Genomic DNA, 14303 nt, shown 5'->3' with positions numbered 1-14303 from the left:
ACTAATTGCAGTTAGTTGATAGTGGTAACAACCAAATTTACAGAAGCATCCTTTATAGTAGCTAATGTAATGTGTGAAGTAGTAACTATACACCTATTGTTATTGACATTGTTGTTAACATGCTAAAATCAGATGTGATGAAGGATGTGACTATGGAGCTTGATTACTGGGGTCTGAGTTCCAGACCTGACATTTTTATTACTTCTGTGCCATCAGACAATACGATCCCTGTTGCTATCTCTTTTATCACTTCTTAGTTTCTCTTCTATGAAGTATAATTGTTGTAAGGATTACGAGAATTAAGCCATGTAAAGCAGTGAGAAGGAAGTCTCAGATGTATTGAGTGTTTTGTAAACTTTGACTACTACTCTTACTACTGAGGCACAGAGAGATTAAAAGACAAGCCCCAAACCACATTTGTTGACTGAGAAGAGACAAGGTATAACTTGAGGAGTGTGGTAGGGTATGTAACAAGAAAAAGAATACACTGTCTCTTTATTCTTCACCCTTTGCCAGCACAACAGGATCCAGTTCCTACTGCTCTCTGTGCCTGTGGATTATCCAAGACTCTAATTTAATCATACATCTCTGTACTGAACTCTGACACAAGTCTACTTGAGAGCCAGCACCAGGTCTTATTTATGTGCATAGCCACTTCACATAGAAGATACTTGCCAATGGTAAACAAAGACGATTTCAAAACTAAAAACAGTAGTGAGAATACACTAATCTCTGTAAATGCATCATGCAGCAGCTTTGTTATTCATCTTACATGTATGGAGACCACAGTTCTTAAAGACTTTATCAGCACAAGCCCAGAGCTTGAGAGACTCCATGACTTCAAAACCCACTATTTCCTGTTGTTCTTGTTGTTGCTTTGCCTGATGTTGCTGTTATTTGGCTTTTTTCTGTTTTTTTTTTTTTAATTCTATTCTATTCTATTCTATTCTATTCTATTCTATTCTATTCTATTCTATTCTATTCTATTCTATTTTTGAGACAAGGTGTCTCTACACAGTCCTGATTGTCCTGGAACTCACTATTTAAACTAGACTGGCCTCAAATACACAGAGGTCCACCTGTCTCTGCCTCCAGTGTCCTAGCATTAAAGGGGTGCAACACCCACCCACCCTGACCCTGCTAGTTGTGTTCTCTTGACCCTTGCTTACAGCACTTTCTATATTTTGTGAATAAAGAAAAATTGTAAAAACCACACCAAGAAGATTACATGAATCTTCTGAAGAGATTGGATGAGGAAGGAGGGAATTAGAGAAAAAGAGGGGGAAGGGAAGAAAAGGGACCTTTTCTTTCCATACTCTTCTGTCCTTTAAAAATTAAGTATTCAGGGCCAGAGAGATGGCTCAACCCTCAAAGGCTAGACTTACAACCAACAATTAAGTATAGAAGTTCTCAAATTGTGTGTTTTTAAAATTCCCTTTAAATTTTCTTGCAAAATCTTAAAGTTACAACATAGGCTAACATTTGATTCAATTATCATAAATAAGTGAGTGGGCAAAAAAAAAAATTAACACAGGTTCTACTAACAGCTGACTGTGCTCAGTTACTAAAGCCTTCCCTTACTACTGGACAAGACAGACATGAATGGAGTTATCACCCAGAAGATTGACAATCAGAAAACAAAATGAATGGAGTCTTCCAGGGTGAACACACACCACTTTGTCCACTAAGAAAAAGCTCCCTCAGGAGACAGTTGAACTGAAACCCAAATGATGAGCTTGAAGGTATGAAAGGAAGAAAAGGGTACCACTCAAAGCAGAGGAAGCTACCTGCCCGAAGAGCCTGCGGCAGGAGTAACCATCCTGCAGAGGAAAAACTTAAGAGAAAGAGGCCAAAATTACAGCTCAGTGTTCAAGAGGTGGCTCAAAGGTGGAAGGCAGAGAATTAATCATATTAAAATATAAATCAGAGAGGATAAGAGTGATAGCATTACTCTGAGGGAAGAAAGTACACACACACACCACAAAAACACACACACACCACAGAGACACACACACCACAGAGACACACACACCACACATACACCACATACACCACAAACACACACACACACACCACACACACACACACACACACATAAACACAAACACACACCTGCTTAGAATGTAATCAGGATTTTCATTTGTAAAAGTCCAAAATGTTGTGAGAACAGAATAGAGAGCAAGGTGTTCCGCATTAGGGAGCACAGGAAGGAAAGAACTGGCAAATGTTTTATTGGTGGCTGACATGAGATCTGAGCATCCACGTAACAGTGTGAAAAAAGCTTCAAGGAGGAAACAGTGCTCACAGGCCTATTATCTCCAGAAATAATTAAATAAAATAAGTAGCTAACAAAAAGATAAGTGAGAAGAAACTTTAGTATTTTCTATTCATGTATGTGTTTAAAAATAATGTCCCCACTAGAACAGGTATCTATGATAACATTTTTTAAATGCTTGGAAATAAATGATAAAGGTCATATAAAAATACATCAGGCGTGTAAAGCCATGTCCAGATGAAAGCTTACAGAATAATATGCAGATATAAAGAGACATACGAAGAAACTCAAGAACTTCAATTAAAATGCTAAGAAACAAGAAAAACAACACAAGCAACTAGACACTAAACATACAGTAAGAAAAAAACCAAGTCCAGGAAAGGATAACAGTATATCCCTAAACCAAATGCAGAGGATGAAGGAAACAGTAACATCAGACACTGAAATCAGCATCACTATAGATGTGTTTGCTACTAAAAAAATATACAGATATAAACCGTTCTTTTGACAAAAATGCAAATATTAAGTGAAATCAACAAATAGAAAAACACTGTTTTACAAAACCAACAATAATTATTGGAAAATCAGAACTGTGCTATATCTGACAGAAGGGAAGGGTGTATTTCTGCTTACTAATTTCTGATTCAGTGTTATTCAGCATTTCCGACTGCTACCACGAGGTGGCAGACGTCTCCAAACTATAGCGGGTAACCGTGTAGCTACAGGACACCATTTTTGTGTGGTCTGCAGCAATCACAAACAGAAGGTAGGCATGTCAGTCTAAAGCATTTTAATTATCATCACTTGAGTGTCTGCATTGTTTTCATAAGAGAATAGATACCGACAGGAACAAGATTGTGTTTAAAAATTAAACACAGGTTCGATTAGCAGATGTTGAACCCACCCTAACAATAGAACCTTCCACTTCAGGCTCAGAACAAGGCCAGGGAAGTGGAGCAGCCTAGCACAGATTCCCATCTCCATGACAACCTTTTCAGCTCCAAGCACAATTAAAGCTACAGCATCATCTTTTTCAGAGAGGAAAAATATATATTTGAATCATGACTGTTATTTGCTTTTTAAAAGAAACTAAAATTCGATTCTCGTTACCTAAGCTAAGTTACTGGAGGATAGAGAAGCATGGATTTAAAAACACTTCACGTAATTTCCAAGTAAATGAAAAGATATATTTTGTTTGGCCCAATGTACTGGAGTTATTACTATTCTCCTTTGCTTTGTCCTGGGCAGTCGGAAGAATTCTAGCTTGATCCTCTATTAAGGCTTCCCATATTTGTGGATGAAAAGAAAATAAAAGCTGTTCACTCATTAACAATTAGATTTTGAGCAAATGGTCCAGACCATGTAGTGACTTCCTAGGGTTCCTGTGATACTCTTGTCTTCGTCTTCAGTCTGTGAGATTTTTTTTCCTCTTTGGAAAACAGTACTGAGATTTTTCAGTTGCCATTTGAGGAAGGTTGTAGGGTGGGTTCGGTTTACCTCTCCCCTGCAGGGAGTGTTTAAATTTTTTTAGGACTTTGAAATATCCAAAGTGAGAAGAAGAAAGAAAGAAGGAAGGAAGAGAGAGGAAGAAGGGAGGGGGAAGGAGAAGGAAAAGGAGGAGGAAGAGGAACAGGAGGAAGAAAAGGAGAAGAAGAATAGGAAGAGGGGGAGGAGAAGGAAGTGAGGAGGAAGAAGAAATTTTAAAAAGGTTTTATATATATCAGGATACAGGATACATTAAAATATTTGAAATGGTGAGTGAAGACCAATTGTATTGCTTCTTTAAGAATGCTTTAATGGGGTAAATTAGTCTGTGTTCTCTAGGAGAACAGAGACTCCAGTAGGCAGGAAGTAGGCTCTAATGCCAGTGAGAGCAAGCAGGTAAAGAGAGCAAGCAAGCATCCTTCTTCAACATTCTTTACACAGGCTGCCAGCAGAAGGTGTGGCCCAGACTAAAGGAGGATCTTCACATCTCAAAGATCCAGACTCGAAGTAGATCTTCCCAGTTCAAGTGATTCAATTAAGAAAAAAACAAAAAGAAATCAAAACAAACAAAACCCCTCAGAGATGTGCCTAGCCATTGGGGATTTTATTAATTCCAGACGTTTTCATGTTAACGACCAAGAATAGCCATCCCACCAGACTAGGGTGGTGGTTCAGTGAGGAAAGAGTTTGTTTCGAAGACTTGAAGATCTAAGTTTCATACCCGAGAAACCAAGTAACAAAGAGCCTGTAGTGATAGTGTGATCGTAACCTCAGCCTGGGAGAGTCGGGTGGATCGCTGGGGCTCATTGAACAGCCAGCAGAAGCTGCTTGACAACCATACCAGTGGTCCCTCTAAAAAGAAATTAACTCAGGGGGTGCCTGAGGAATGAAAACCGCAATTGTCCTCTGGCCAAATGTACACTTGAACGGATTCTAGTTTTAAGTTATTCATGAAATCCTAAACATGAAGACTTAGTTGAACTAGAACTATAAATGTTTCTCAGATACCCATGGACGGCATCAACTGTGAGGAGTGTCACTTTCTAAAAGGTTGTAATGGCATGTCGTTTCATGAAAAGAGCAAAAGTGTGCTGTGTTTGGAAACGGGAGACTGACTTTGCCCACTACAACTCTTGACCAATTACTGCTTTTGCTTGTTTCCTGCAGATTCAGGCTCTTGTGTTTGTTATCAGGAGCTCTCACCACTGAGCTGTCTTCCCAGCTCCTGAGAATTTGTATCTGTTTCAAATACAAATTTATCTTTAAACCTTCTATCTACTCTTATCTTTAAAACCTTCGGTGAGTGTCAAGATTTTGTCTATTTAAAACCATTTTTTTATTTCTCTACTTTTGAATATTAGAAAATTTTCACAGATTTTGGGTATTTGGTTTACCAATATTTCTTTCAAGTATGTAGACAAGGCTTTCTGGTTTGTTTTTGTTTTTGTTTTTTTTTTTTTTTTGCTTGTTTTGTTTTTGTTGTTGTTTGTTGTTTGTTTTATTTTGTTTTGTTTTATACTTTGGCATAATATCTAAAAGCTTTTTTAGATATTAAACTTTTTTAGATATTAGCTAAGATCACCTAACTTCTATTTTCTAAGCTCCTTTGGGTGATTAAAATACAAAATTAATTTTGAGGAGGTGGAGAGATTGATCAGTGGTTAGGGCCTGTGCCACTGTCATGAAGGATACGTTTAGTTCTCAGCACCCATGGTGGACAGATCATAATCACATGTAATTCCAGCTCCAGTGCATCAGATGCCTGCTCCTGAAGGGCACCTGAGTCACATGCACATACATATACATATACATATAATTTAAAATAAAAAGTAAATGAAATTGAGAAATATCACTCTCATCTAGGAATCAAATATTTGAGAGGTTTAATAAAAGAATTTGGTCTCAGACTAGCCTATACCTATAGATAATAAGATTGTGTATATATAATAATATCTGATTAATATGGCAAGCGTTTCCTTGATGGTCCATGTATCTAAATAACTGAAGTTATTTCCCAGAAAAGCTCATACAGGCTTGAGGGAAGTTCTTAGTATAACCCAGTGTTGCTCAGTATTGTCACTGGTCAAAATTCTGCTTCAATTTTAGGAGAAGGAAAAAAAAGTTAAGGAGATAATTCACTATAAAAATTGTTTTCTAATTTTAAAAAAAAAAGCTAAAAAGGAAATGAGGGCCAGTTATTACTCTCCTGCTCATAGCAGGACACTCAAATTCTTTTTAACTTGCATTTTCCCAGTGCATTTCCCAGTAACACCAATAGAAATAGTGACAGTGCTAAGCTGAAATGGCCCTCTGGACACACTGCCTCCCAAGAGAAACCTGTGCTAGCAGAGATCTGGGAAGCAGTAAGTCCCAGAAGTGGAAACATGAAAACGGCCTGTCCCTTTGGACACCTTCTGTAGGTTTAACAAACACTTGGCAGTTAGACAGGTACAACTTAAGGACTGGCAGATGGACACACCAAGAAATGGAAAGTAGGTCACCAAATGGAAAGCAAATGGCCAAAACTAAAGAAAGGGCAACAATGCATCTTTAGGACCTTGGCTTATCTCAAACTAAACTGCTGCCTGGAGGGGCAGGGGCGGATGATACCACAGGGGCAAGCACCAATCACTTGAATATTTCTCATTCCCTTGGCTCTTCACTCTTCCTCCCTCACACTCTGTCCATGGTCCTTGTTCTTCTTTTCTTGTCAGACTTCTTCTCTCTCTCTTTTTCCCATTAACTTATCTATTTATTTACTCTATATACTGATCACAGCCTCCTTCTCACATCTCCTCCTCACACAGTCCCTTCCCCCATCCCACAATACCTTTCTCCTCTGAGAAGGTTGAGAATGCTCTGGGTACCAAGCGACCCTGGCACATAAAGTCACTGCAGTACTAGGCTACCTTTTCTGGATTAAAAAGAAAACAAATATGGCTTTGTTTTGAATTTTTATTTCTAGCATCAAATAAGGATTAAATGATGTTTTAAAATGTCTTAATTTGGCTGGAAAATTCCTAGAGAGGATTCTAATTTTACAGGCATGGGTGAGTTCCCAAAGACTAGAACAATTGCTTGCTTGCTGTTCACAGGTTTAAGTCAATGGGAATGTGGTAACATTCAATGACCGACTGGGATTGTGATCAAAGTCAAGGACTGATACAGAAGACAACTTACTGAAGGCTCTAAATTTGTGTGTGTGTGTGTGTGTGTGTAGTGTAGTGTAGTGTAGTGATGAATAGTTAATAGGCTTTGGCTCCCAGCAGGTTGTACATCTATTGTACCCTCCCAAGAGCTCTGAATACTAGAATAAAACACACACACACACACACACACACACACACACACACACACCAGCTAATTTTGATATGACTTGACTAGCTCAATGGTTGGGCACTTCTAATCTAACACACACTCCCCTCCAGAATCTCTGGCTTAACACCTTCTAAATCTATATTTTTATCTTTGCTGCCCTGTTACCTTCTGGGCACCATTCCCTCCCCATCCCCCATAGAGCCACTTTCTCTTTCCACCTACATTGCTAGATGATTTCTCTCCTGCAGCTCTTAAATCTGATCTTCTGCCTCTGAGTCATGTTAGTTCTCCTCTTCTTCCCACTATAAAACTGAAGATGAAGCATTTTATTAAGTTAAGGTTAAAGCCTGGAATTAGAAAAATTTTCAGTTGCATAAACTTGAACACACATTTTGTTCAAAAACTATTAATCTATAGAGGTACCAGTCTGCACATGAATTTGGGCTCTTATGCAAGAAGTTCTCACACTTAAACAGTCTGGAGACTGGAAGAACAAGTTGTTAAAGATAAGGACAATGTCAAGAAAACAATGAGATAAGAAACAGGCATCTAGTTTCTAGGCCCAATAGGTTTTGTTTTGTTTAGGATTTGTTTTCTATCCCTGTGCTGAATGTGACTGGATGAGAAGGAGGGATATTCATGAAAGAAAAACAATCATTAGAAGCAAAACAAAGGCTCAAAGAGGCAAAAATCAGAAAAAAGATTGATGCTGGATTGAAGACAGAGTGGTATATCTGAGGGAAATAACTATGACAAGAATGCACCATGAAGGCACCGCTGCTGTTTGTTAAAACAAATTTAAATGTTAAATATGGCTGTCTGTAGTTAAGAGCCCCTACTGCTCTTACAAAGGATTCCAGTTTGGTTACCAGCACCTATATTAGGTGGACCACAACATCCTGTTACTCCAACTTTACAAAATCTAACATCTTGTTGTTTCCACAGGGACTGAAAAACACACATGTATATGTAATTTAACAAAAATAATTTTTAAAAGATTAAAACATAGAGTACACATTAAGATATGTTAATCCCACTACTGGCTATGAATCCAAAGAAAATAAAAATTGTTGAAGAGACACAGCATTCTCATCGTCCTTATGTGACTATTCGGTGGCCAAGAAAAGTAGTCAGCTTAAGTGTCCATGAAAGTCTGTACAGATATTTTTATTTTAAGTGTGTGTGTGTGTGTGTGTGAGTGTGTGTGTGTGTGTGTGTGTGTGTGTGTGTGTGTGGTTTACATACATGAATGCAGGTGACCATGGAGGACAGAGATGGTTTGGGATCCACTGGATCTGGAGGTGGTTGTAAAGTGACCAATTCGGGTGCTATGACTTAAACCCAGTCTTCTGCAGGAGTGGTACTCATTCTTGACCACTGAGCTACTACTCCAGGCCCTGAAGGGATTTTTAAAGAAATATGGTATATACACAGTTGTAGTGGGATATCTTCCCACATTTGTATAAAGTTTGTCGATTGGGCTGTATGAGAGGTAGGTGGAGTGAGGAGTCAGAAGGAGAGGAAGAGGAGAAGGAAGAGGAGGAGTTAGAAGAGGAGGGAGAAATGTAGGTGCCATGGAGAACAACAGGTCCAGGATGGTCCAGGGTAATGATTTATATCTTAAGGTTAGATATTGGAAAATAACTCTAATTGTGTGGGCAAATTGTTAGTTGAGCATTTCTAAATTTATGAAGCCTTTGGATAATAATTAAGCTTTAGAGTCTCATTTCTACCGGGTACTGCATGGATGGCAGGGTGGTTTGAGCTCAGCCAAGCATTGTGGAGACAACACGGAAGACTGGCAGAGCCATCTCCCACACTGGTGTCTCATGGGTGCCAGGTCTGGTGCTTCTGGCCAGCCTGGGCTGCAGCAGCATCGTTAACGTGGTTACCCATGAAGGGATTGTTAAGATTAGTCTTAAGGAGCTGATGTGAGAACAAGGGAGCTAATAATAGAGAAAACATGTTGTTGGTTCCAAGTCTACCAAATATAGCATATGATGCCCAGTTTAATTGGAACTTCTGGAAAGCATAGCAGAAGTTTTATCACAGAAGTAATTCCAAACATTGCATGTGTTGGAGATAAATTTAAAATAGTCATGATATGTCAAAAATCCAAACTGTGTTGTATTTTGATTTCCTAAGTCTGCTAACCATATTATTTCTCCAAGACATGGTAGACAATTTCTCCTCCAACAATATTGTACAAGAACTACCCTGAGAGATTAAGTGATACATGTTTTTTAAATGTTGCTCTTGTAATCTCTGCACCCTGAAAAATACTTCAAAGAGAAAGAGATGGGAAACTCGGTGCATCTTTCATTTTGAAATTTTTTCCTTCACTGATTTTCTTTCTAAAAGGTTCCATCTTGTGTTTGATAGCAAATTCTAGAAATAGGTCTGATGTTTATTAAGGTTCATATCACTGGATTGAAATTATGTTCATGTTATGAATGTTTTGCCTCATCCTGAAGCTACCTAAATGAAATCTGCCCAGATTTAAGTCATTACTGAGTAAGTGCATTTAGCAAACTTCCTGGAACTCTTAGGCCCAGCCTAAGAGAAAAGGGCAGAGTTGTGGAACTAAAGACAATGAAATACCTATCAAGGTTTATTTTTTATAGGACACTAAAAATGGCATGATAGCGATGAATACAAACTAGAGTAATTACTGACATCATTGTCTTATGTGCTTTTTATATATCAATGTCAGAAGAGTTTTATTATTAATATTCATGTTTTTAAATGCTAACATTCAGACATTACACACAAAAATCGTTGAATTTAAAAGGGCAAATCAAGGACTACTGGGCAAAAAAAAATCCTATAGTGTGCCTTAATACAATTTGTAAAGAAAATTCTCAATTCTTCATGTATTAGAATTACCATGTAAAATTTGTCAATGCCATTGAGCTTTAACATTAAGTATGTAGAAATTATATATATATATATATATATATATATATATATATATATATATACACACACACACACACATATATATATATATGAAGATGCACTTTACTTAAAAGAAATTACAAAACACAGGAAGACACCCAGCACACTACTGGTCAGCATCAGTTCTGTGACTAAAATAAAGAGAGGTGCTGAACACATAATGAGGCACTTTATCTGAAGCAGGTTTTCATTTCAATGAAAACTACATTCCAACCTCACTTCAGTAGTTCAAAGATCATTCTTAGCTGTGAGTTATTTTCATACTTAGCAATAAGATAAATACTATGTTTAACATCATTGAGTTGTCATGATGATAAAGAATATTTAGTTACCTTTTTTTTTGGTGTGACAAAGTGTCTAACAAAAGCCACCTAAAGAAGGAAGGTTTGGTATGGTTCATTGTTCGGGTGATCTGGCCAAGAGTGGTGGGAAGGTGTGGGGTTGGGGATATGAAGCAGCTAGTCATATTACTGTGTAGTCTGGAAGCAAAGAGATGAATGGATGTGTGACATCATGCCTTCTTGCTGCTCTTCCTCCTTTTATCCAGTCTGGGCACCCTATTCATGCTTAGGGTAGGCCTCCCTGTTATAGTCAACCTTTGGGATGTCCCTCACAGACACTCAGACAATGAAGGTTACCATCGTAAAGAATGAGTGTTTCACTCACATAGGTTAACTTAGTTCTTGAAGATTTTAAAACAATTGTATATGCAATGACCTTTACTCAAAAAAGAAAAAGAAAAAACACATACGTAATCAAAATTTCAAAAATATGGATATAGGTCAGGTAAAAATTAAAGCTGCTCCTTAGCATTGGAGTAGGTAACAGAGCAAGTCTAAGGTATGAAGGGAACATGAATCTTAGAGTCTCATTATGTGCTACAAATGCCATTCGTTAAGACAATTTGGTTTGCATATTTCAAAATGGCACTGTCAAAATGACCTGTATCACTGCAATGCACATGAAAGCCTGTGATTAACCTTTCTCTTTTCTGAAAGCAAACACACTGTCTAAAGCCATTTATGTGAGAAAATTGTCGCCTTTCTTTGAGATTTTCTTTATGCATAATAAGCACTGTCTTTAAGTGCCTTCTCTCTGTCAGTAACCAGTCTCTCCTACTACGAAGAGATGGCATTTTTATCTTACAACTGGTAACTAGAAGCAATTAGTGCATTCAACTTTTATATGTATACATAAAACACTAATAATTTGTTCTGGACTTTGATTTGTCTTCCTAAATTATTGGGATATATTACTTTCTAATCCAGAGATGACCTTGGTGAGGTCATAGGAGGCAATGCAGAAAGAAGTGGCTAACTGGCTTCTCCTTATTGATTCATCTGTGTCAGCTAGACGATTTTCTCCACAATCAGGTAGCAAGTGACTCACTGCAAGCTTGGCATTGATGAATATCTTGAAGATACTGTAGTAGACAAAATCCCTTGTAGGTATATTGACTGTACTACTCCTGTTTGTTTGTTTCGCTACTCGGGGGACAGACTCAATAATGGAACAATTTCAAAAATCGTCCCCACACTAATCCTTCCATTCATACCAACTGACATCATTCTTTAAGACTGAGTATAATGACTTTAACGATTTCCCCCTTTAAAGTCTGAAGAGGAATGCTTTTTAAACTTTGGATCAATATATAACACCTTCTGTGACAAAAATACATGTAGTTGTAGCTTTATACATTTAATTTATATATAACTACTCATGTATAGCTGTACATAGTTGTGAGCACACATTGTAGTACACATAAAAGTAAATCAGCAGAAGCTAGTCTATAGAGATGTCCGCGACTCTTCATGTTTCCACCAGCCTCTGCTGAGCAGTGCGGAAGGCTGATCTCAGCATGACAGAATGAACAGTATGTGTCTCTGTCATCCTAGACTTTGGGGCACAATGGAAGAGACCACATCAAAAAGTACAAATTTACTAATGAATCCAGAATTTTCTGCTGTACCATAAGACAGGAAGATAAAGAAATGACAATCTGAAAGAGTGTCAGGAAGGACTTAAATTGAGAGCAAAGATCACAGCAAAGACTGAGTCTGGCTCAGCTGATCTTTGAGGTAAGAGGGAATCCCAATGTTAATAGGATTTTTATCCTTATTGACTTGCTATGACCTTGAAAACATGTCTGAAACACTCCAATTAAATGTTTCACTCAAAATTATTCCAAAATCTTATGTATGTCATAATCACACTTAGTATGATTTACTCTTTGAAAACTACTTTTTTTGTAAGTAATGACATGAACACAATGGTTCTAGAGTCAATTCATAATATAAGGTGATATACACTTACACCTCTACATATGTTAATAAATGTCTCATAAATTCAAAAGATACATAAATATTGTCCTAAAATTCAGTTAAAATGATTTGTGTCTGTTTTTGGTAGCTTTTTGCAAGGCAGGGTGAACAAATATGAAGAAATGTTTATAGTCCCTTACTTCAAGTTTAACAAGCAACAGAACATACAGAAAGAATTAAAATGGTGAGCAAAAACAGCATTGGCTGGAAGATCAGTGGAGATTTGATGGTAGTTATTTATCTTATTATTTGGCCATGTTTGTAAAAAAATAGTAGAAAAGTTTTCCGTCAATAACGAGGCTTCAAATGGTATCAAAATTACAAGAGAGACAACAGCTTACATTTGATGTTCATTTGAGACACACTTCACCTAATTCTTCATAAAAAATACCTTGCCTGATTTTCCTGGAAATATTATGAAGAAACCAGTTTGATAGAAGGAAAGAGATTTATCCAGTATCACACAGAACTCATCAAATGTAGTCATGATTCAGTTCTGTGCCTGTGCCCCTCCATGGTCTTTTTGTTAGGTGGTAATGTTCTAACTTTATTTTGTTGCTGTGTACAATAATAAAAAAGGAGGGGGAAGGTTTATTTGGCTTACATTTCCAGGTCACCGTTTATTGTCAATTGAAGTCAGAGCAAGAACTTGAAAGCAGGCCTGCTTGCTATTCTACAGAGAATACTTCTAACCAGATAACTTACTGATAGCCGAGAAACCAGATAACTGATAACTGATAACCAGATAGCCAAGAAAAAAATCAGAAGGTATAGAGGATGCGCCTATGCAAAATCATGCTCAGATACCTTCAATATGTAGCCCAGGACCACCTGTACAGGAACTGGTACCACCCATGGTTCCTAAGCCCTCTTATGTCAACTAAAAATCAAGACAGTCCCCTACAGACATATGGGCAGATTAATCTGCTCTAAGGAGTGCCTCAGCTGAGGGTCTCCTCCTTTTGGGTGAATTTTTGATTGTATCATGTTGATAGCTGTAAGTTAATGAGCTGTAAGGTTCATTCTCTGACTAGCTTGTAACTTATTTAACCATTTCAACTATATGTCTATCATTTGGTTAGTTACATCTCTTTCAGACGGGCCTACTTCTTCCTTCATGGCCCTTCAACCATCTCCCTGAAGTCATTTAACTGCTGGTTTACATACGGTTCCTCAGTCTGTCTGTCTTTCTGGTCTGTATGTCCTTTCTCTTTAGCGCTAGTTCCCAGAATCCTCTCTCTTCCTGCCTTTTTTCCTTCTCCTATTTCCTGTCTCAACTCATTGGCCATCAGATGTTTTATTTACAGGTAATGCTTATAAGAGATTCTCTCCACATGGTAGAAGGTCAGAACATTTTGAACTGTCTTCAGAACTTGGAAGCTATAGAAAAAGTCATAAAATCTGATTTGTGCTCAAATCACTGAAGTTTGAGCAAATATTTCAGTAATAGTTTAATGAAAGTTGTACCAATACTTTGTGTTTCCATTGTGCTGTGCCATTTCCTGCTTCGAGGTAGAGCAGACTCCTACGAAAATGATCTGCTGAACCCAGCAGAGAAGGCTGAGACTCCAGATGACTCTCCTGCATTCACCTGGTGATTCTAAACTAGATGCAAGCTTTACACTGATTTAATAGGTACATAAATATATTATAAGATCTTACCCTTTGTGGGTTCTTCTGACATAAGATATAAATTACAGACATACAGTGGGAATTCTTAAATGGAAAATGCCCAGAAAAATCCTTAAGGACTGTTTAATCTAAATGCTAACCGAAGAACAAAATCTGTTCTCAAACAATATCTGTTGCAACCTTCAGGTTAATGAGGCAGGAGAGAGGTAATGAAGACTTTGCAACAAGTCTTCCCATAACAAATGTTTTATGTGCCTTCCTAGGTATTTATTTTGTTATAAAGAATGAACTAAAAGTATCATTAATATTAAATT

This window comes from Arvicanthis niloticus, chromosome 4 (assembly GCF_011762505.2).
Source record: "Arvicanthis niloticus isolate mArvNil1 chromosome 4, mArvNil1.pat.X, whole genome shotgun sequence".
Lineage (NCBI taxonomy): Eukaryota > Metazoa > Chordata > Mammalia > Rodentia > Muridae > Arvicanthis > Arvicanthis niloticus.
Note: the sequence above shows the minus strand (reverse complement) of the source record.